Source organism: Orbicella franksi, chromosome 10 (assembly GCF_964199315.1).
Source record: "Orbicella franksi chromosome 10, jaOrbFran1.1, whole genome shotgun sequence".
Classification (NCBI taxonomy): domain Eukaryota; kingdom Metazoa; phylum Cnidaria; class Anthozoa; order Scleractinia; family Merulinidae; genus Orbicella; species Orbicella franksi.
In genome coordinates this window covers 9,305,311-9,329,934 of record NC_138154.1, presented here as the reverse complement: position 1 = coordinate 9,329,934, position 24,624 = coordinate 9,305,311, and the positions used below count along the sequence as shown (strand labels likewise).

At 39.2% G+C, this 24,624-nt stretch overlaps 3 pseudogenes; all 3 read left to right on the top strand.

Annotated features, from left to right (window-relative positions):
- The first annotated feature begins 5,584 nt into the window (after positions 1–5,584).
- Positions 5,585–10,249, top strand: LOC145501614 (uncharacterized; annotated as a pseudogene).
- Positions 10,250–16,833: 6,584 nt separating this feature from the next.
- Positions 16,834–17,723, top strand: LOC145500014 (alpha-1A adrenergic receptor-like; annotated as a pseudogene).
- A 1,735-nt stretch (positions 17,724–19,458) lies between these two features.
- On the top strand, positions 19,459–20,310 carry LOC145499996 (uncharacterized; annotated as a pseudogene).
- Positions 20,311–24,624: the final 4,314 nt, after the last annotated feature.

The window sequence follows — 24,624 nt, the reverse complement described above, 5'->3', positions numbered from 1 at the left end:
TTTTCGATTACATGTTGGTCGGGTTGTGGTAAATTTTAATCGTAAAAATCCGGACATAACATCAAGAGTGGAGGGGGATATTGACTGAATGGCGGTACTCATCTTGAACGTTATCAAAACTGTCTGTTTCATGAAATAGAGTCAGGTCGCTTGTGCTACGAAAAAATTTAATCCTTCCGAGTGAAGGCAATACGGACTTGCTAAGTTAACTCTACTTTACTCTGGTGTAGATTCGACCCATTTCGTCCCTGTCCATAAAAATGGAAAATAACTCGGCAAGGGTCAAAAATTCGATTTCGCTCATATTTTCATGGTAGATAGGCTAGGGCATAACAAAAACTACTGGATAGTTTTTTTGGCAAAATATCCTTTTCAAATATCCTTTTATTTCAAAGAAATAGGCAAATTACCAAATTCCGTTAAAATTGTCATTTGACGCACCATTTTATTAAACAAGTTTGAGAGCCTCGCATGCAAAACCACGAAATGTTCTAGCCTTATTTGGTTTAAAAGGCAGGTCTAAAGCCGATTTGACGTGTTTCTAGTCGATCTCTCAACATTTGTCGCACATAAAGCAGAAGTTTGCTTTTGTTTACACAACGTTAACGTCCGATGTACATCGCCTACTGTCAACCTATTATTGGTCGAATACCATGAATCTGTGACCATCTTTCTGCGCATACGAACATCACTGCATCTGAGTCAAAAACGGCTGAGTCATTTGTAGATAGGTGCTTTTTTTTGCACTGCGCCAAAATATTACGTTTGATCGATTGCTGACCATTGCTGATAAGCGTGTCGGCGCAGCACAATCTTACAGCCGTTATTTGTACGTCACGCAATGCTGTCACGGCATATGCTGCGCATTTTGATCTATTGTGTATAGAGCACTCTCAGGATAAGTGAAACAATTTAATCATTGTTCCTCTGTTTGTTCATATATATAATAATATGTGTATATTTATATAATCGTATTCTATAGTGTACTTGGCCTCGGTTCAAATCACATTTGTACGTTCTGATGTTTCAGACAACAGCTGATAAAGCTAGTGCCTGTACTCACTAGAATTTTTAAAAAATCGCCATAAACAAATTATAGATCAATGAAGCAAGAACTAGCTGAAATAAAAATAGGAAATCACAACGTGTCTAATTCGTGAGAAAAGCAGACTAAATTTAATTAGTAATTACGTGAGTAAATAGCCCTGGCAATGCCATTTTATTTGGTGTATTTTGTTTGTTTAGTGGCGACGCATTGGTATGTTTGTAACAGAAAATAGAGGACTGTTGTCAATACAGTCCAAAATTATTGTCAGTGAAATATTGTAAATAAAACACCTATTGACCGGTTACCACCGCGGCCACCATTTGGTCGTTCCGATAAGGGTTTCATTTAAGCGGCCACTCAAAATTTAAAAACTTTGTTTTGGAAAGGCCGGGCGATGGCAGATAAGAGTCTGAAATTGAAGGTGCATGACGAGTGATAATTCAAACACACGTCTATCACGATTGTCTTAAATTGACTCCATGTTCACCTAGAAATTTATAACCCGAAAGTGAAAAATTAAATATTTAAGGTACACCAACCTCTATTTAAGCGGCTAGCCCCATTAAGCGGTCACCACCAATTTCCCCGAGGGTAGCCCACTGTATTACTAGTAAACCAAAAATAATTGCACAGCGCGAAAAGACCTAGGTATGAGTTTAGCGTTACAGTATTACGCAAGGCGTGTAGGTAGCGGTGGTCGAGTAAAAGATAACAACAGGGGCAATGGTAAACTATTCATTCTTTTAATTTCTTAATTTAATCTCTTCCTTCTCAACGCGATTGTGCGTTCCCAGTGGTTCTAAAGGCTTACGGAGCCTTACATATTAGGATAGAAATTGTCCTATCCCTACCCCCTAAAATGGGATGACAACATTGCGTGACGAACAAGGAACCGCTGCAAGCAAGGATTCAAGCCATCAAACCATGATGATCAAATGTAATATTTTGGTGTAGTGCAAAGCAAGCAACTATCTACAAATGACTTAGCCGTTTTGGACTTAGATGCAGTGGTGATCATATATGTCGAAAGAGGGTCACAGATTCGTGGTATTCGACCGTTAAATAATTTGACAGTTGGCGATGTACATCGGACGTTATGTAAACAAAAGCAAACTTCTGCTTTATGTGCGACGAAACACGTCAAATCGGCTTTGGACCTGCCTTTTACAGCCAATGAGGTTAGAACATTTCGAAATTATCAGCTCTGTGTCTATTTCAACTTAACGTAGGTCAAGTCATGTGGCGCATGCTAAAATATACGTCTAACCCGTAAATTGAAATTTGACGAGGGAATGGTCAAATATTTGCATTTTTAACGTACTTTGAAAAGCTCTCGCGTCGCTCACAATGATCTGCCCAAAGAAATTTTTACAGGAATCTGTAGACCGTCCTTCTGCGATTCAACCACCGGAAGCTTAATCCATTTGAAGGTTTCGCACATAGTGAAAAATTAATTATATTCACGAAGTACTTTTAAGTGAATGAAATACATGTCTTCGAAATTTAATTATTTTGCACCCAAAAAGACAACGCAACATTCCCTAAAATCAACCCAGTACACATTTAAACATTGCACAAAAATATGTGAGTGTTTAAAAGACGGAAGAATCATGTGGTTTTGCATGCGAGGCTCCCAAACTTGCTTAATAAAATGGTGCGTCAACTGACGATTTTAACGGAATTTGGTAATTTGCTTATTTCTTTGAAATAAAAGGATATTTTGCCAAAAAGAACTATCCAGTAGATTTTGTCATGCCCTAGCCTATCATCCATAAGAATATGAGCGAAATCGAATTTTCGACCCTTGCCGCGAAATTAAGAATTTGTCTGATTTTTACAGGCAGGCACTCTTAAGATCATATAACGCTAAATAGATAACCTACTGTCGGTTTTACTCCGCTAGCCGGATAAGCTACATGTCGAGGGAAATAAGTATTTGCTGGATAGGCCAATTTCGATATAACCAAATTTTAACTTGGCTCCGAGGCTTAGGGGAACATAACAAAAGTAATAATTGTTAATTATTCATCCTTCATCCTCGAAGCGAGTTCATTTATTTTATTCCCATAAGCCTCGTAGCCATTTTAGAGTTTTAACGTATTGAAATTGGCCTATTATCAGCTATTTTGTTCTAACGAAATGAAAAGTGAAGAACCTTAAATTTCGCACAAACATTATCAGCTAAATGGGCTTGCTGGTTGACAGAGTTTCCTTCCGAAGTGAGGGCTTAAGGCTGCCGCACACTAGCCGATTTTAAGTCGCCAACAAAAAATCTTCACTTGTCGGCTAGTGTGCGGGAAATTCAGACAAGTCGGGGCTTCTCGGGCGATATCTGACAGTGCTAGATCTCAAAACGTCTTGTCGGGCTTTGTCTGCTAGTATGCGGTGAACCAAGGTAATTTGTCGGGGCTCGCGTGCGCCTCAACGTATTAGGAAATGTCATGAGGGTCACGGCAGTGGAATAGGCGCCATCTTGATTTTGGACGACTTAGCACCAAGCCTCAACGCGGTTAGTCGCGACAAAAAATCGGGTAGTGTGCGGCAAGCTGATGGCCCGACAAATTTTAACCCGATTTGACTCCGACAAAAAATCTGCAGTTCTACGACAAAAAATCGGCTAGTGTTCGGCAGCCTTTAAATGTACAGTAATTCGCTACATGGGTTTCATTCTTGTAAAGACACATAACTCTGTTACAAGAAAATAACGAGAGTGTATCGTTTAGTTCGAGATTTTAACTTTATTATACTTTACGAAGTTTCTCAGAGCGCTTTACGCAGGTGTACTCGAACCATAGGCGTACGAGTTGGGGGAGGGGGGGCGAGAGGGGCTACAGCCCCCCCCCCCCCCCACCCCTCCCCAGCTACGGAAAATTACGTAATTTTTCGGGCAAAACGGTCATGATTCGGGTAACGACATTTGGGAGAAAACATGAAAAAATAATGCTGTTGATGTGATTTCCAAAACTCGTAACAAAAAAAGTTTCTACTTTTTATGAAGCTCTGTGCGATTAGACGCCCGACCGGGTGTCTGTAGGCCGTTAAGTTCGTACCTGAAGCAGTATCGTGAGCGTACCGTACGATCGTTCTGTAGAAAGTGTACCATTTGTATCTGCTGCTGATCATAAGTATCGTTAGCGCACCCAAAACGCCACGGTAGTCAGTCGGGACAGCGCTTTCAGCCTTTCCTTTTAGATTTTAAGGCTTGTAAGCTACTTTCTCTGACATTTGCCTTGCAAAAAAGGACTTAGACTGAAATTTTATGAGGGACCTGGGGTTTTCTGTCAGCTACATGTTGGCTAAATGTGTATCGCGGAAATCCACAATAAGGATATTATTTCCTTTCCCAATTTTCCATCAACAAAACAAGGACATGAATCAAAGCGAACGAAGACCAAGGCTTTTTTCTTGTGGTGGCTCTGAAAGGGCCTTTTGGAATGCCTTAACAATGGGGTGTTTTAATTTCTTCCTTGAATTTTTCTTTGGAGGTGTTCCTCTAATACGTCCATGTTGTTTACCATCCTATTTACGTGGCTTCTGAATTCATTGAAGGCTTGCAGTGTGCGCTGCAAGTCTGCTGTGGCCAAGACTATCTCGAACGACTTCTAGGAATGCCTCACGTTGTTCTTTGAACGTCTCGAGTATGTCGAGACGTACGTCTGGAATATATGATTGCTTCTGTAACGGTCCATCTTCAAACACAACTGTCACTGTTGCTGATGAGCCGATCGCTGAACGAACGCCATGAAAAGGAGCACTTTCTCTTTTAATAAGTTTTAGATTTTAGTAGATTGAGACTGTTGATAGAGGACATTGAGTATGCAAGCTTTCAATTTTACTATCTTTATGAACGTTTATGTTTGTCACGCAATTTGAGTGCGTTTGCATCCCGATTTCAACACTCACACATTGGCATTGAGTAATTTTTTCGGGCAACAAGGTCACCCCCCCCCCCCCCTAACCTTTCTGCTCTTGTTGCTCAGACGTTCTTGAGTTCGTGCTGGGATTCTACTTGGTTCACGATCACGTCTAAAAATACGATGACGTTTCTGAAGATGCTTTTTGTCAAGTTGAAGAGTTGATAGCCCCGGTTGATAGCTCCCTTGGTATAACATGATTCTTGATAAATTCACTCAAAATGTTCGTTCGTAAATTGATTTCTCGTAAGGCTTGCAAACCGACCCGTTCCGAAAACACTTAACGTCCTTTGGTGTTGGTCTACCGCGAACGGTGTGTAACGTCCTTTACTGTTGATCTACCGCGAACGGTGTGTTCGTTTGTATGTGATTTCATCGCCCTAGAAATCATGGAATCCGTGCTAACTTTTCACGACGGCAACTTCTGTAAATTCCGTGTACTGCACGCATGTACAGGTGGCGCATACGCTTTAGAGACCAGACGATGATTTGTGACTGAACGAGGAAAAAAAAAACGGAGAGCCGAATTTTAAACCCAGGCCTCACTGCCTGGGTAATGGGTAGTTCACATTTTGTTAAAGCCTCTGTATACAAGAATTGTAGAACAGTTCATAATTGCGAAATGTCTTCATGCGAAGCTTCGATAGGTCAATTGGTAGGACGCTGGAGTGCAGTATTTTTCCACCGTCTTGCGGTAATTCGTTCAAATCAGTTACAAATGATTAATTTTCGTTTATTTTATTTTTTTTTCTTTTTGCTGAGGATGAACAGCGGTTGGATATATCGTTCACCAAGACATCGCCGTAGTTTTCTTGCAATTTCCTTTGTTTATGAACAAAAACAAGACCTTTAAATTAATTAAGATGGTGAATTTTAAGCTCGGTAACGAAATGTGAAGGTGAATTAATCAACATGACACGAGCGTGGGACAAAGAAAAATTCTGAGTCCCCGACAGGAATCGAACCCATGACCTCCCGAACACCGGGCGGGCGCTCTATCCACTGAGCTACGAGAACTCATGGAGAGCAAGGTTATTTAACTGAGTTCATATATGTTCATATATGAACTCAGTTAACATATATGGACTGAGTTCATATATCTTCATATATGAACTTAGTTAAATGACTTTGCTCTCCATGAGTTCTCGTAACTCAGTGGATAGAGCGCCCGCCCGGTGGTCGGGAGGTCATGGGTTTGATTCCTGTCAGGGACTCAGAATTTTTCTTTGTCCCACGCTCGTGTCATGTTGATTAATTCACCTTCACAAGACCTTTAAAGTTTGTAAATTTGCGCAAGTGGTGAAAGTACGTACACACGTACGTAGAAACGGACAGGCGTGGAACAGAAAATGACGTGCCAACCAAAACTTTTTACCTCGATGGGCTACCAACTTTTCTAAGTATGGTATCCCGCTGCGGCACCTTCGAAGCGCAGGAGCTTCGCCGTTAAGACAGCGTGAATGGCAATCCAAATACTCCAGTGTTTGAAATGTTAATGCTAACAACACATTAAAATGAAAATATAATGCTTGAGAAAAGAGGATTTTTAACCACAACTAAAACCGATTTCATTTTAACAACTGAGATTTCTGCTTCTGTCTCGTTCCAAGGACCTTTGCATTTCATCGCCAACCGCGGGGCTTGATGAATTTTTCAAGAGTAACAGGCCCACAATTCAACTGCGTCACTGCCTCGAACATTAGAAAAAATTGTTGAGTACGAGACATTTTCCGCTCAAAATTCTTGACAACTGGTTCATCCCTTTATCTGTCCCATGACGTGATATTTGATTGTTTAATAGCAGATCGCTATTGAAATTGTGCCGTCAGATGGCAAGCTGCAAATTTTGCATAATGTATAACTTTAAGCCGAGTTAATTTCAAAGACTAAAATTTGGCGTCTTCGGTAATATCGGTTGATTCTCTGTTTAACAGACCGAATAAAACGCGAAATTTGATGCAAATCAACTGATAGTCGTCTGAGGAATGGAACCGAAGCGGGAAACAGTAAGCAATTTGCCAACATGAAGTTTTACCTTAAATGCTCGGCAAAATTATGAATCCGAGTCTCAGCCTAAGAGGCAAGTAATGTTTTCTATCAAGAAAATGAAAACAGAAAGGTTAGAATTTTTTAACCAACAAAGTCGTGTTTGTAAGGAACAGACACAAATTCAGCTCATCTATCTCTTCTTTGTAAATCAGTTTTGATAGATTGTGGTGGATTCTAGTGGAAAAAAGTGGAATACCGAAAAAATAGCTCTTAAAATACCACTTAAAATAGCTCTTAAAATTCAGTCACATAATAGAGGGATGTCATCTATAGTAGAATTCATCTGACCCTTCCCAATAAAGGAATCATACAAATGTCTGTCAAAATGTGGCAGTTATGATTCAGCTTTTATGTCGTTGATATTCATTTGCTCCAAAAAAAAGGTATATTTTTACAAAGTCGCTTAACTACTCATTATTGATTCTTTTATGACAGATCGCTATCGAAACTGTACATCAGATAGCAAGCTGCAAATAGCCTCATTTTAGGCCAAGTTAATTTCAAAGGCTAAACGTTGGCGTATTCGATAATATCAGTTGATTCCCTGTTTAACGGACCGAATAAAACATCAAATTTGATTCTAAATCAGCTGAATGTCGTCTGAGGCCTGAAACAAAAGCGGGAAACAGCAACAAATTTGCCAACGCGAAGTTTCACCTGAAATTCTGGGGAAACCTGTGAAGCCGAGTCTCAGCTTAGGAGGTAAGTACTGTTTTATGATCAAGAAAATGAAAAACAACAAAGTTAGAATTTTCTTTAACCAACAAAGGCCTGTAATCTTATGGGGCAAAAACACATCCAGCCCATCTCTCTCTTCTTCGTATGTCAGTTTTGACATAACGTCGTGGATTCTAGGAGAAAATGAAAAAAAATATTGCTTTTAAAATGAAGGGAACATAGCAAGGCGCTTTGACTCTTATGCAAGGAAATTTTCCATATGAGTCAAATTTAAGCCTAATTTAGATGTCAATTTCAAAGATCAAGCGTTGACATAGACTGTAAAATGGTTGATGCAACTGAATTTCCCGAAGACAAACCCCAAGAAAAAGCAAGAAAATAACCAATGTAAATTTACCTGTAATTTCTGAGCAAAAATATCTTTCAGGGTAAGAGAAATGCCTTGCGAAAAAGGAAGCAGTTCAGCACATCTGTCTCGTCTTTTCGATTATATGTTGGTCGGGTTGTGGCAAATTTTAGTCGTAAAACTACAATCCTGCCAAACATAGCACCTTAGATGACCGGGCATATTGAATGAATGGCGGTACTCATCTAGAACGTTATCAAAACCGACTGTTTCATGGAATAGAGTCAGGTCGTTTGTACTACAAAAACATTTAATCCTTCAGATTGAACGCAATACAGAATTGCTAAGCTAACTCCGCTTTACTCTAATCTATATTTGACCCATTCAAGATCATATAACACTAAAGTTTACTTCCAGCCTCGAAGAACTCTCCAGTAGACAACCTATTGTCGGTTTTACTCCGCTGGTAGATAAGCAACCTCTCGAGAGAAATAAGTATTTGCTGAATAGGCCAGTTTCGATATATCCAAATTCTAACTTGGCTCCGAAGCTTAAGGGAACAAAACAAAAGAGATTAATTATTCAGTCCTCATCCTCGATGCAGGTTCATTTATTTTATTCCCGTAGCCAAGTTAGAGTTTTTATATACTAAAATTGGCCTATTATCAGATTTTTTTTTCTAACGAAATGAAAAGTGAGGAACCTTCACAGAAACAATATCACGTAAATGGGCTTGCTGGTTAACAAAGTTTCCTTCCGAAGTGGGGAATCAATAATAAGCGTCCTACAATAAAGCCTATGAAAGGCAAAACTTCCCGGATAGACACCCAGCGAACAGGCGACAAGCAGCAATGAGAAGGGCGAGGTGACCGAGGTGGACTTCTTTCTTACCGAAAACTAGCACTTGCTCAACAATTTTTCCTTATATTGGTAAAATTTGTTATTCCCAATCTGAAATAAGGTGTTATTCATCAGCAGCATTTGAATATAAAGCGATGTTCGTCAAATCAGCTGAGCAAAATTTCGTCCATCTGTTTACGGCTATATGGGCATAAATTGTCACACAACACTGCTCTTTAATGAGCTTGTTTATCCAAAGCGAAACATTATCATCCGGCGAGTAAAATATGTCTATGACAACTGAAATCCGTGTAAATTATAATCATTTATTCTTAAATATTTAAGGGAGCACAGGCATATAAAAACGTAACATTATTTATTAAATTTTTACGTTTGCTTTCTCTAAACTGGCAACGAGCTATACTAATGTACTTTATTTCATTATCATTCTTGTTTTGAAATGACCTTAGCTGTGCTGGAATAAATACGAGAACGCCATTGCAGAAAGAACGTTGAATCCGGGTTAACGAGATCACTACTAATGATTCTCCAGTCTGGTTCCCAGTCTTCATCACTGAATTTCTTGTGATATCGATTATCAATGCCATCACTATCATCGCCTTTGCAAGAATCTGCCATCTACGCAAGCGCAGTACGAACCTTATAATTAACCTGACGGTGGCCGATCTACTGGTGGGTGCCGTGACAGGACCACTGTTTGTGTGCCACCAAAGAAAGAAAGACATGCTGCCACGCTTTATTATTAGGCCCATTGATCTCACCTTCCCAATAGCTTCCCAGGTCAATCTTTCCTTGATATCCTCAGAGCGGCTACATGCCACACTTTTTCCTTTCAGGCATTGCTTCATCACGAAACGGCTTTACTTTAAAATTATCGTCGGTAGCTGGCTTATAATTTTCGCTATCGCCTTTGTCATGGCTAATTTGTCAAAACAAGCATTTCAATACGCATGGGCATCATTTAGTGTTCTCACACTCCTTGTCCTTACAGTTTCATATATCATTATTATCGTAAATGTTCAAAGAAGTCCTTGTTCTCAACATCATGGTTCAATTCACACGGAAAGAAAACTGTCAGTAACATTATTCATAGTCACTGGAGTTTCCGTTCTCACCATTTTACCCTGGGCTGTGTCCCATTCTATGCCAGTCGATCTACAGGAAGAATTGTCCGATGCGTCAGGGATTGAAATCCATCTTGTGCTAGCTGTAATCTATTTCGCGAGTTCCATTGTGAATCCTCTTGTGTATGCCATACGAATGCAGGAATTTCGAAAAGCTATAAGAAATCTTGTTTGTTAAAGTACGGAGCCCACCAGAGTGAGTCCTTTACAGCTTCAAACCATGCCGTAAACTGTAAACCACAGAAACGTTGAACTAAACACACGTCACACAGACCATCGACGGCGTCAACTCTCAACTGAAGAGAAACAATTCCAGGAGAAGATGCAGCAGTAAAAACTGAGCTGAGAAAAATACCAAATCATTTTATCCATTTCTGCCTTACAGATGCAAAATGTCCAACACTGACATTTTTGGTATGTCAATAGTTTCCAGAATCTTACGTTCAAGTCACTAAGGCCCAGGCACTCCGAGCTACAAGACTAAACATGGATATAATACTGGCTAATTACACAAACAAGATATGAAATAAATAAAGTTAAATACTCGAATAGTTAAATAATTCGTATAGCTCGAATGTTAGACCTTTTCTTCTGATATCTCGTGAAACGTATTCCTATGTGCCACTTGGCCATACATTCTCTGTAATAACCTTCCCATAATGGTACATACTCGGTAATTAAACAAATAATTTTCCTAGCTTGAGAATTAAAGGTATTGACCTGAAATTTAGCCGACATCATCTCTGTATCATTAACTTTAAAATAATTATTTTAGTTTGGGATTTGAATTACTTTTAAACGAGTGATTAACATCTCTTTTTAAGTGTCTCTATGCATAAATTGTTAAACAGTAATTAATTGCAGCATGTCTTCATGCGACACTTCGATAGCTCAATAGACCAATTTCGATAAATTAAAATTCAGCCTGAAACAATAGATCCCAGTACGAGTTTCTGGGGAATAACTACGAGTTTGTGGGGTTTATTTCCCAGAGCCTCGTGCTGAGGTCTATTGTGTTAGGCTGAATTTTAATATATCGAAATTGGTCTATTGGTACGACCCTGGAGTGCAGTTTTTGTCCACTGTCTTGCGGTAACTGGCTCAAATCCGTTACAAATATTTAATTTTCGTTTTTCTTTTATTTTTGCTGAGGATAAACGGCCGCTAGGTATATCGTTTACCTAGACATCGCCGTAGTTTTGTTGCAATTTCCTTTGTTTATGAACAAAAACAAGACCTTTAAAGCTTGTAAATTTGCGTGAGTGGTGAAGGTACGCAGGTATGTAGGGACGGACAGGCGTCAAACGGAAAATGGCATTACAACCAAACTTTAATTAACTCGATGGGCTACCAAATTTTCTAAGTCTGGGCCCCGCTGTCGCGCCTTCGAGGCCCAAATGCTCTGCTGTTAAACACGGAGCGATCCTATATAACGGGGCTAAGGTGTTCAGCCTGACAATCACAAATCCCAAAGGATTACCAATGCTCCCATTTGATTGGCTTATTCTCTCAGGTCTAATTTTAGCGCGTTGCCACAAAATTTTGGAGAGCGATGGGTGTAATTTTCTGTTTTATTTTACAAGTAAGCAATGCGTTTTGAAATAAATGAACAATAGCTTTAAGAGAAGAGTTTACAAAGAAAACTGACTTTTTTAATTTCAACTTCATAATTTTGTTCCTCCATTTGCGAAAGCCTATCGTATGAATTCGCGCTTTTCACTCGAATTTACAAATGCCGTGTCTAGTTCTTTTGACGCCAGAGTGTCTTTGCTCCTTCGAGGATTAATGCGGTTGGGAAATTAAAACTCGTAAAAAAAAAAAACAGGTACAAGCAGACTGCGAAGGGTATATATTATATCTACGGTAATATGGTAATTCTTCAGCCAGTTTACAAAAGAAATTCGGTAAGGTGAACATTGGCTGCTATTGTATTCTTGCGGCTAAAATTCAGCCGACCTTTTACGAACGCAACTTTTTATTTTTTTTATTGCATTCCGCCATGAGCCTTCCTTTTTCTTTCTAATGTCAATATTCTGCAGGCGAAATCTCACTTTGCATTTTTCAAGTTCTCTTGTTTCTTTGTTGTACTTTTTGTTTCCGATTTCTTTGCTCTAAATATAGAACAGTTTGAGGAATATAAACTCAGCGCTTCTGCGCCATCATTACGCTCACAAATCTGAATGATTTTAAATATCCCACCAAAATCCGTCTGTGTTCACGGGCTAACCAAAATCATCTCTTACGAGATTTGTTTTCGTTCTCGGCATGCTGAGATAAGTGGAAACAGATAGCTTGTTGACCGCAGGCATCAGCTTTGTTATTTTAGCTAGCGGCGAAATTTGAATGATCCGCGAAGTGACGAAGATAATTCATCGTATTTGTTCTTCCAAAGGCATCTTCTGAAGTGTTAATATAAGTTTTATTTTCACCTTATTTTTATTGTTTACCTTATATTATTCTGTGTAAATGACTCCGTTTTTTTAACGAGCAAAACGCTATTTCTCCACGGCTTCTATGTTATGCGACCGTTATTTCGGCTTTCCACCATTGCACAAAAAAGCCAACAAAGTGCTTCAAAGGTGGCGTGTCCGTGCCTTTTATAGGATCGCTCCGTGTTTAAGACAGCGTAAGTGGTAATCCAAATACTCCTCTGTAAGGCATGTCAGTGCTAACAATTCACGAACCTAAAAATAAAATGTTTGACAAAAGCGAGTTTTAACGACAACGAAAACCGTTTTCTTTTCAACATCTGGATTTTCCGCTTTCTCTCGTCCCCAGGCATCTTTGCAGTCAATCGGTCAGGCCGGACTCGAACATCAGAAAAACTATTGAGTACGAGACATTTTTCCGCTCATAATTACTGACAACTGATCAGTCCGGAATATCCCGATAAATTAGGACATCTGTGATGTCACGAAACTCACGTTTCAACCAATGAGAATGCGTGTTTTGGTTGGAGTGTTGTGTTTCAAAACAAACCAAGAGATTCAAGATGGCGGACAAAGGGAGTCGCGAGTACTTTCCAATGCCATGAATGCGGACCTTCGGAGGTATAGATTTATCTCGAATTGAGTTAAATACTGTCCAAATTATAAAATAAAAGGAAAATTTGTGTTAGCGTTCCATGTCACAGACAATTCTGCCCAGATAACGATTATCCTCGGACCGAAGGAAGCACCACAGAACGCAATGCGGGCCACGTTTGACGAGCTGCTGTTATCATTCTTTGGAAAGAGACCGTACAATCGGTAAGCATCTTTACTCTGCATTTTTCTAAGCACAGAAATGATCGATATGAGAATTGAGGTTTTCCTCTTATCTAGGGATTATCGGGCCGAAATCGACAGCACGCGCGTGTTCTTATATGCCAGCAAAGATAAATTGTAGATGTCCGAAATGTTATACGTTTTGGCTAAATCGAGGAAATGAAATCATCATTAAACAAATTTCACGAGTGAGAAAATCTTGTTCTGTTATACAAAATATACTAAGCTAGAGAAAATGTATCCAAAATTTTAGTGTCGTCAGATGCAGGGATAGTCAAAAATTCTGTCAATATGTTCTTTGTAAATCTGAAATTTCTCCATTTTGGTATTTATTTCAAATATTTCTTGTATCTATTTATTACTCTGCTAAAACATGTCATGTCTGATTTCCACATTTAAATTATGAAAACTTACATATAATTGCTGACTTTCACAAGTTATTTACCCAAAAATATCAAAATATAATTCCTGGACAGGTTGACAAGGGAGCATTCACAATCCATCCACATCTCCCAAGGTTTTATTATATATTTATTTAAAGTATACAAAACAAACTCAGTCTTGAAAGTGAAATCCATTTTATTTTATTCACTCTTTAGGTACTCTCAACCTTGAATTTGCCTCTTGGCAGAATGCAGGACCTGAAACAAATCACAAGCGCTTAGAAGATTATTACATTGCTTACAGATGTCAATATTATTACAAATGTATTTTTCGTTTTAACATGTGAATTTATTTTGAATGTAGTTACCACATTAGCCTCATTAAATAAGAGATTGCCCTCAAGTGGTCTGATAACTCTTATTTTTTCTATTTTTTATTACATATTCTTAACCAAACTGATATGTTTCCTGTTCACAACCAATTAATGTTTTGCATTAGTTTCACAATTAGTGATGTTCAACACTCGACATTACATTCTAAACTCTCGTACCTTTTCAGTCTTTGCGTTCATAAAAATTGTTTTGCAAAAACATTACTTTCTGGTGCATTCAAGCTTCATGGGGAGGTGAAAAGAACTATCATCTACTAGGAACAGCTGCTGTGTGTATAGTTTTTAAACAATGCCAAAAAAAAGAGTACAATGCCCCCTTCAAACCTTAACTTACATGTTTTCATGGCCCTCAACGTCTAGTAAATGAGCACAAACAATCTCTCTACCCTTTGTGCCATTGCTTGAGATACTGATAGCATCCATTTACAGGGAATCACTGCACTACCCCTGGCCTGTCTGTTTCGCTGCTACCTCTGTGCTGTAGGTGGTTTTCAACAGGCTGCTGGCTCTCCAGTGATAAAACTGGGGTGCACATTCGGTGAATCCACCAAAACAGAGACCTCCCAAATTTGTTTAATTTCGTCCGCGTACTTAGCGACGTCTTATTTCCTCTCTTTTCCCTTTGTTTTTTCCCCAAAAATTCGGCAAAGTGCTTCGCGCAGTCGAGTATTCTCTTCCATGTACTTATGAGAGAGAAATTGAAAACAACTGTCATAAAAAATGAAGGAACGATGCATTACTCAAGCCTTATAACAACAGCGGTTCAGGTACACTTGTAACGCCTCAAATTCAAAGAGAGTTTACAAAATATCGACGTTGTTTACAACCGTGTAATTTGGCATGATGAAACTTTAACAACATTAGAACCAGTAAAAAATATACACAGCTCAATGAAAAATACGTGAATACTAGAAAATAATGCGTACACTTTACTAACCTTCATATTTGGCCACCAAATGGCGTCTACATCGTCGCTTGACACCAAAAAAACTCAAAGATTAGAAGACAGTCAACGTTCTCCTACTACCAAAATGGCCGCTTATTCTCCTTCTCAACGTTTGGTCGCAAAAAGTCCTGGATAATGCTGGCCAGACGCTATGCGAGACTGGAAACAACATACTTTCTTTGTCCGCATAAAAGGTCCGCCATTTTCCCTGCTAACAATAGCTTCATGACGTCATGACTGTCCTAATTTATCGGGATATTCCGGACTGCTGTTCAATCTCTTCATCTATCCCATGACGTCATTATCAATTGTTTCATGACAGATCGCTAACGATAGCGAGATAAGATAGCAATTTGCAAATTTTGCATATAGGTTCATTTCAGGCCAAATTATTTTCAAAGACTCAAAGTTAGATAATATCAGTTGATTCCCTGTTTAACGGACAGAATAAAAGACTGAATTTGATTCTAAATCAACTGAATGTCGTTTGTGGCCTGGAACAAAAGCGGGAAACAGCAAGACATTTGCTAACGTAAAGTTTTACCTGAAATACTCGGGAAAGTCGTGAAGTCAAGTCTCAGCATAGGAGGTAAGCAATGTTTTCGATCAAGAAAATGAAAACCATTTTTAACCAACAAATTTCTGTGTTTGTAAACACTTCTTCGTAAGTCAGTTCCGATATGATGTAGTAAATTCTAGCGGGAAAATTAGCTATAGAATACCGAGACAAATAGTACTTAAAATGACGGGAAGATATCAAGGCGCAAATTCATCAGACCCTACCCGATAAAGAAAATACACAGATGTCTGTTAAAAAGTGGCAGTCATAATTCTGCTTTGTGTCATTTATATTCATTTTCTGTTTAAAAAAGGATTATTTGAAAAAGTCACTTGACTGTACATGAACAAGCAGAACAGTTTTCCCTTAAGCACTAGCTTTTATTGTAATTGCATCCTATCACAAAAAGATTATTTACAACTCTGACGAACGTCCCTTTGTTATTCGGCATGAAAAGTAAATTTTTGCAGGTGTGTGGTTTCTCTGGCTCACGTCTCTCTCATAAGCCATCATTCATTCCGTTGGAATATAAATTGTCTTTTCTAAAGTCCACCTACACAACATTGCCTGTTATTGAACTTTTTATCCTTGTAAAATGCATCCCTTAGATCTAATTGCTGTCAAAGGGGCAAAATTGCCAGCCATTATCGCAAAAAACAAAATCCGACGCAAGTTTTTGCAAAATTTCAAACACTTTGCAAGACGAATGCACTTGAAATACATTTCCCAGGTTCAAAACAAAACCATTTACCCCTTCCACGTTAGATATACCTGGGATCTCTCAGTGTAAAGCAGGAGCTCTAGAAACCTACCTGAAGGAAGTTAAGAGGCATTGCCTTTATTTTTGTCTCCTGCGGAGAGAACGACAGGATTGTTAGGTTTTGACTACCGCTCGTATTGCGGGCGCAGCTACCGTAAGCAAGGAAACTGCTGACAAAAAGGTACAAGGGGAGCCATGGGGAAAAAAATCGAGCAAGCGATTTCTATCCAGGTCCTGTGTTTGACTTTGAAATTCTTTTGCAAGCTATTGTCCTCCAAAAACACTATGCACAACCTAAACGTGAGAAGAAAAATATTCATGTCCTAGAAAATTGTCCAACAATTACCCTCCTCCCCCGTCAATAAAATAATGGTCCGTTCCTAAATTGAATCTATTATATTGTCAAGTTTGTGTCCTCTAAATTACTAAATAATGTTAGCTATTTTTTAACCCTTAGCTGAAATGGAACAATTACAAGAAGAAGCCTATTATTCTTCGTTCAAAGAAATGACTGCTGAAGATTTTCCAAAAAAAAGAGGATACTAACTGGTTTCCAGTCGTCATCACTGAGTTTCTTGTGATATCCATAACCAATGCCATCACAATTATCGCCTTTATAAAAAAATCGCCATCTACGCAAGCGCAGTACTTACCTCATAATTAATCTGACTGTGGGCGATCTACTGGTGGGTACCGTGACGGGACCAATGTTTGTGTACTTTGGACAGCAAGATTGCACCTGGCCAGGATTATTTAGTTGCGCCTTGCAAGTCATGTTCCCAATAGCTTCACAGGTCAATCTTTCCTTGATATCCTTGGAGCGGCTACATGCAACACTTTTCCCTTTCAGGCATTGCTTGACCACGAAATGGGTTTACTTTAAAATTATCATCGCTAGCTGGTTAATACGTTTCTCTCTGGCCTTTGTCATGGTTAATTTAACACAAGAGGCCATACACTACGCATTGGCATCATTCAGTGTTGTCACTTTACTTATCCTCACGGTCTCCTATATCATCATTTTCATAAATGTTCAAAGCAACCCTTATTCACAACATCATGGTTCAGTTGGCAAGGAAAGGAAACTGTCAGTAGCATTATTCATAGTCACTGGAGTTTCCATTCTCACCATTCTTCCTATGGCTATCCTAAACTCCTTACCAGAAGGCATGATGCAAAAATGGCTCAGTGCGTCAAGCGTCGATCTCCATAAAACTCTAGCTGTGATATATTTTGATAATTCCATTGTGAATCCTCTTGTATATGCCATACGAATGCAGGAATTTAGAAAAGCGTTTGTAAACTTGGTATCACGACCAAGCCAAGTCGATAAGCGACAACAGGCGGGAGCCGAGCAGAAAAGATGTCATCGTTCACAAACTCAAACTGTGTTGTAAACTGCCAAAGATTCGAAAAGATCCTGGCGAGGTAGGTTACCGCACCCTCGTTGATATTTAAAACTCGGTGAGAAAACTTATACTATTATCTCGTTTGGAAACGAACAACCATAACCTTGACGCGGACATCACTGAATAGAAACTGTGCCCCTAGCTGGATTTTTTTTTTTTTTTTTTTTTTTTTTTTTTTTACAGTCTACGAATACATCACAGAAAAGGAATTTTTTAGTAGGTAAATTTTATTTACATAAATTAAATAATTACTGGAGCAAAGACCTATAAATAATGGTAATTGAACTGAGTGGAGTGCAATTTGGTCTGAAATCACAAGTATGATTTCAGACCAAAATTGCACGACACGAAGTTCAATTGCCACGTTATTAGATCCATTTTGAAATCGCACAATTTTATCGCGTTAAATTGTAGATTTTTGCTGTATTGTTCCAATAGCCGGTTTGTTGAAAATAACGGGACCGGAAACGCAATTACGTCTCATTTAGTGTGCAAAACGATGTCATGTGACGAAAACTCATTCGAGCATTACAAAGAAACAAGCAATTCTGCAGTCAGAACGAAAATAGTCTACTTCAAGCATAAAAGTTCAATTCTCGTCGCCTAAATCAATGATGGAAGGCCTTCCTTTCTTCTGTGGTTGAGGTTGAGACTTTTCGTTGTCTTTTGAGAAGGAATTTGAAGGTGCATCCGGTGTAATTCTGCGATGGATTTCTTTTGAGTTGTGAAACTCCCTCGAGTGCACGATGCCCAGTGGATAGTACGTTTTTCTTTTTCTTTTAAATATCGTTTAATGGCATGATTTTAAGGGAGTCCAGCTTGTTGTCATCTCCGTTTTTTGTGACCTCGTGTAGAACTGAATACTCAGGACCTTGTCAGTTCTTGCAGCGCCGTTTGTTTTAAGATATTTTCAAGATGGCGGGACTGGCACCAGCTTCGGAAGACGTTCGTTCATTCACTGTTTCGTGGAGTAGGGCGTATATTGACTATGTTTATTCACAGCAACAGAGCTGAGCTATAATGTTGCTTTGTTTGAAACTACCGGAAACCTGGAAACATCTACCTTCTTGAGATGGCTCTGAATTTGTTGTTGTGCGCTTTTCGTTTGTTTATGTTTTTCTGTACTCAGTATCATACGGATCTTGAGCAGATGTTGAAGAAAAATCGCCTAAATATTCGTCAAAATGGACACTGAAAGTTGGAAACTTCCAGTAAAGCAGGTCTTCAGCCTGAAGGAGCTCATAATCGTCATTCAGAAACTGTAATTAATTAAATTCGTCAATTGTTTTGGAAAAAAAACAATAACAAAGTTTTGGCAATAGCAGTTACAAACTTCTCCACGCAGTGGCTCTTTGCCTTTCATTTCCCTGAAATTTTATTGATTATTTTAAACTAACCTTGAAATCTGATTGGTTGTTTTGTTTAACAGCCCCATTCTCATTGGCTGAGAAAAAGATGCGATTTAGAGCAAAAAATAGTGCGATTCGTGAATAAATCGCACCACTGAGAGCCAATCCGATTGCAAGGATAGCCACTGATTTCAAAATGGATTTAATAAAGAACTTAATTTATCACATTGTCGTGTTAGACTTCTCGAAACTCAGTAGAGACTGAATACACTTAAGCATCTTTACACCACAATTCTTTTTTAAATCGTTTTAGCTGGGCTGGAATAAATACGAGAACGCCATTGCAGAAAGAACGTTGAATCTCGTTTCATGAGATGACCACTGATCAGGAAGATTCTGCAGTCTTGTTTTCACTCGTCATCACTGAATTTCATGGATATCGATTATCAATGCCATCACTATCATCGCCTTTGCAAGAATCCGCCAGCTACGCAAGCGCAGTACGTACCTCATAATGAACCTGACTGTGGCCGATCTACTGGTGGGTGCCGTGACGGGACCAATGTACGTTTACTAGGAAGATAAAGAAAGCAACGGTTTCACGTGGCCAGGATCTCTTGTTTGGGCTACAGAAATCACCTTCCCAATAGCTTCCCAGGTCAATATTTCCTTGATACCCTTAGAGCGGCAACATGTAACACTTTTCCCTTCGCTTGATCACGAAACGGCTTTACTTTAAAATCATCGTCGGTAGCTGGCTGATAGTTTTCGCTATCGCCTTTGTCATGGCTAGTTTATCAGAATCATTTCAATACGCATGGGCATCATTTAGTGCTGTCACTTTACTTCTCCTAGCAGTCTGTTGGATCATTATCATTGTAAATGTTCAAAGAAGTCCCAATTCACAACATCATGGTTCAGTTCACACGGAAAGAAAACTATCAGTCACATTATTACTAGTGACTGGAGTTTCCGTTCTCACTACTTTGCCCTGGGCTGTTTACCATTCCATGCCAGGCGATCTACAAGAAGAATTGCCCGATTCGTCAAGGGTTGAAATCTCTGACATGCTAGCTATAATCTATTTCGCGAGTTCCATTGTAAATCCTCTCGTGTATGCCATGCGAATGCATCAGTTTAGGAAAGCCGTAGGAAACCTTGTTTGTCAGGTTTGTAACAGAACGCAGGCCCGAGTGGATCCTTTACAGCCTCATACCGTGCCATAAACTGTAAACCACGGAAACGATGAGCTAAAACCCACATTACCCAGACTATCGACACTATAATTGTAATTATAATTATAATTTATTGATTTATAGTGCGCTTTTTAACATACCAGGTGATCAAAAGCGCATTACAACAATAAATAACCTAAAACTATACAAGTATTAAAAATGTACAATAAAATTTAAAAATAATAATAAAAAAAACACTACATCATTTATTATATATACATATTTAAGAAATATTAAAAGCTAATTTAAAAAGATAAGTTTTAAGACTTCACTTAAAAGTGGAAATACATTTGATCATGCGGAGGCTAACAGGAAGAGTGTTCCACAGAGTGGGCTCAGCCACACTGAAGAATCTGTCACCAAATGACTTTTTCATTCTCTCCGAAGGATGCTTTAATAAAACACCTTCAGTAGAGCGCAGCGAATAGCGTGTAATAGTCTTAATATGAGTTAAATCAATGATGTAACTAGGTGCCATGCCATAGAGGGCTTTGAAAGTAAGTAATAAAATTTAAAATTAATTCTATATGTTACTGGTAACCAGTGTAAATTTATCAAAATGGGCGTAATATGGTCATACTTTTTACATGACATAAGCAGCCTAGCTGCAGCGTTTTGAACTCTTTGCAATTTAGCTATTTCACAGTCCGGTAGTCCATAGAGAAGTCCATTACAATAATCAATTTCATGCAATACCATTTCTAATTTATCCCTAGGCAGAAAGTGGCTTATTCTCTTGATATTATGTAACCAGAAAAATGCCGCACTACAAGACTTAGAAATATGGGTCGACATAGAAAAATGCGAGTCGAACCAGGCGCCTAGATTACGCACTACCTTAACAGGCTTAATATCGATCATGCCAACACGGACTGAACAGTGATTGATTTTCAGCAACTGTTGTCTCGATCCGATAACAAGAAATTCAGTCTTATCATCGTTGATCTTTAATTTGTCCCGGTACATCCATTTACGTAAGTCACTAATGCATCGCTCCATGGCTTCCAATGCCTTCACTTGATCCATAGGACTGTTAGGATTAAAAGACAAGTAAAGTTGCGTGTCGTCAGCGAAGCAGTGCGCATTCGGCAGGTGGACTTGTACTATCTCAAAGAGCTTGGAGGCGTAAACCACAAACAGAAGCGGGCCGAGACAGCTGCCTTGTGGGACACCAAAACGCAGATCGAAGCTATCAGATGTAGCCCCCTCAAACAAACACGCTGGCTGCGTCCCGACAAATACGACGAGAACCACTCTAAAGCCTTCCCGCCTATACCAAAATCAGTGGTCAAGCGTTTTAGCAAAATCGAGTGGTCTACGGTGTCAAAAGCAGCGCTTAAGTCAAAGAGGACAAGTAGTGTAACACGCTGCGAGTTCATATTCAATAGAATATCATTAGCAACTTTGACCAACGCTGTCTCCGTACTGTGATACCGGCGATATGCCGATTGTAATAGCGGATAGAGACCGAACCGGACAAGGTGGTCGTATGTCTGATTGAATACTGCGCGCTCAGTGAGCTTGGAAATATAAGCCAAGTTGCTTACAGGACGCGAGTTCTTGAAGAGAGATTCGAGTCCCATCCGATCCGAGTTCTTTAACAGTGGTATGACCACGGCCTCTTTCCAGCTGTCAGGAAAAATTCCCGATTCCAACGAGCTGTTAATTATGTTGGTGATCACCGGAATAAGTGGTTCACTACAGGACTTCAGTAAGTGCGTGGGTATGGGATCGAGGCAACAGGATGTTGATTTAGAGTTCGCAATGAGCATACGCACATCATCCTCGGCTAATAGCTCAAAAGCTTCAGTACGAGTCGGAGGAATTGTAGAGTCACTATTTACAACACTGTCATCCATGACATAACCCTGATCATTCGGGACATAACCCTGGTCAAGCTCTTCGCGCAGTCGGCTGATTTTTTGCACAAAGTACTTCCCAATGTCATTTGCAAGCGCTGATTTGTCCGTATAGTCCGAGAGGCATAACGAGTTCTTTTCCACCAGAAGGTTTTTCACAGCACGAAATAACTTGCCTTGGTTATCAGAATTCTAGCTGATAAAATCCGTTAGAAAAGCTGATTTTGCTTCTTTCAGCAAATGCGTAACATGGTTTTTGTGTCGTTTTGTGTCAACTAAAGAGAAGCAATTCAAGGAGAAGACGCTGTAGTAAAAACTGAGCTAAGTACTGAAATAGCTAGCTATTCACAGCAGTCCCTATCATACTCGTATAATTTTGGGGGAAACTTGGCGACCGCGTTCAAAGAGACCTAATGTGAAGACGAAAATAGGGGGTTCGGTGAGGGAGGGAAAATAAAAACCAAAGAAAGAGAACTCGGCCAAAAGGATGGAAGGTATGAGCGTGAAAGGGAGATGCACTTGTTAAGGATCTGGGCTAGAGAACGCCAGTCACTTGAAAGCTGTTGATAGGAATACTCCAGGGAGTCGGATCTTATACTCACTCTGCAAGGGACTGGTCCGAATAGCCAATTATTCACAGCAGTCCCTTTCATGCTTGCATAAGATTTGGAGAAAACTGACGACAGTGGAAAGTCACACGAAATGTGCAAACACACAACACCCATCTAAACAAACTCCATAACTTCAGACAAACCAATAAAGCTCCACGACTCAAAGTCATTAAACAAGCCAAAACTAATTTTAGTCCAAAACTCAACAGGCCCTTATACATTTATATACTCCATGCCATTCGATATCAACGCAACAGTAAGGCAAAAGAAAATAGATAAAGGGGAACTAAGAAAACAATACCATGAGTACAAACCGAGGATAAGGAAATATTGATGAAATATAGGCTGCCATCCCTTGGGGGAACATACAGGAACAAAGAAACAATAAAACAAAAGGGCAAAGAAGACAAAAACACAAAGAAACCCTCTCATGCAAGGGATGGTAGCCTGAGCGCCCGCAATCCGGCGAGGCACTAGCTATAGACACCCTTCCGGAAACATAAAGGAAGGGAAACAGTAGAAACAAATTAGGAGAAGCAGTGAGATAGCGAGAGGTCAAGGTAAACAACAGGAAGACAAGCGAAACATAGGAACTGGCAAAATGAACGGTAACAATTGGCGAGAAGAGCCGGCACAAAACAAAGCAAAAACCTGCAACTGTAAGTTAGCTTGAGTATCATCCTGAACAACAGCCTGGTTGACCTCAACGCCTTGAGCGGCCGGAGCTTGACCAACATTCATCCACCATAGTAGCAAGCTATTAGAGCGAAGGAAGGATTAAGTGCTTCGAGCACGCTAGCTACGTGAAAGTGATATTAATACATTAGAGAGTCGGATCTTCTACTCGCTCTGTAAGGGACTGGTGCGAATACCGAAACAGTTTATCTACCTCTGCTCCTTAGATGGAAAATATCTAACACTGACATTTTCGTATGTCAATAGTTTCCAGAATCTTACATACAAGTCAATAACTGAATGACTAAATGAATAAACAAATGAATAACTAAACTAAGAAAGAAAATGATTACAGTTCACGTTACAAAGAACCGCCACTTCTTTAATTAGGCACAGAGTCAACCTTTACAGAGCTCCATTACAGCACTAAGACATTACAATACTCGATACTGATTACAATTGACAATATTGTAGAATTATTATACGTAAACTTTATGTGTAAAAAGCATGGATCGCCCATCTAAGTTATGGAGTTCTAAAGAGAGGTTTTTTCTTTCACCGTTGTTTTATTAATTACATCATTTTTGTCTCTTTTTTTTTTGTTGGTAACAGCATTTTTGACATTAATTCATTCAATCGTTTAGGGAAATAGTACTTTAGCCACAATATAACAATATTTATTATATAAACACTAGTGAAATATCAGGATTTCTTCTTTTACTAAAAAATCATATCTTCATCGCGCGCAGTGAAGATACTATTTTTATCTTTTACGTGTGAGGATATTGGTTTCGCCATGGTTTCTAACATGATAATCGCTTAAACTGAACTTAGATGTGTTGCTGTGTGATCGAAACATCATCGGATCTTCCTCGGATATCGTCGGTTATCTTCGGAAACCTTCGGTAATCTTCGGAAATTTTCGGGAAATTTTCGGAAACGTTTGCCTGGCCTTCTGACAACTTTTGGAGAATCTGGAGAACACTCGAAGATAAACTTCGTATCCACGCGCGGGCATGTAATATCCTCTATATATACATGGTACAACTTATTACCAATTTGACACGTAAACGTTAGATGATTAGAATGAGGATGTATAAATAAATAAATGAAATGTGCAAAGGTAAAAAAAGAGGAAAAGTTCATAAACTTAGAAAAAA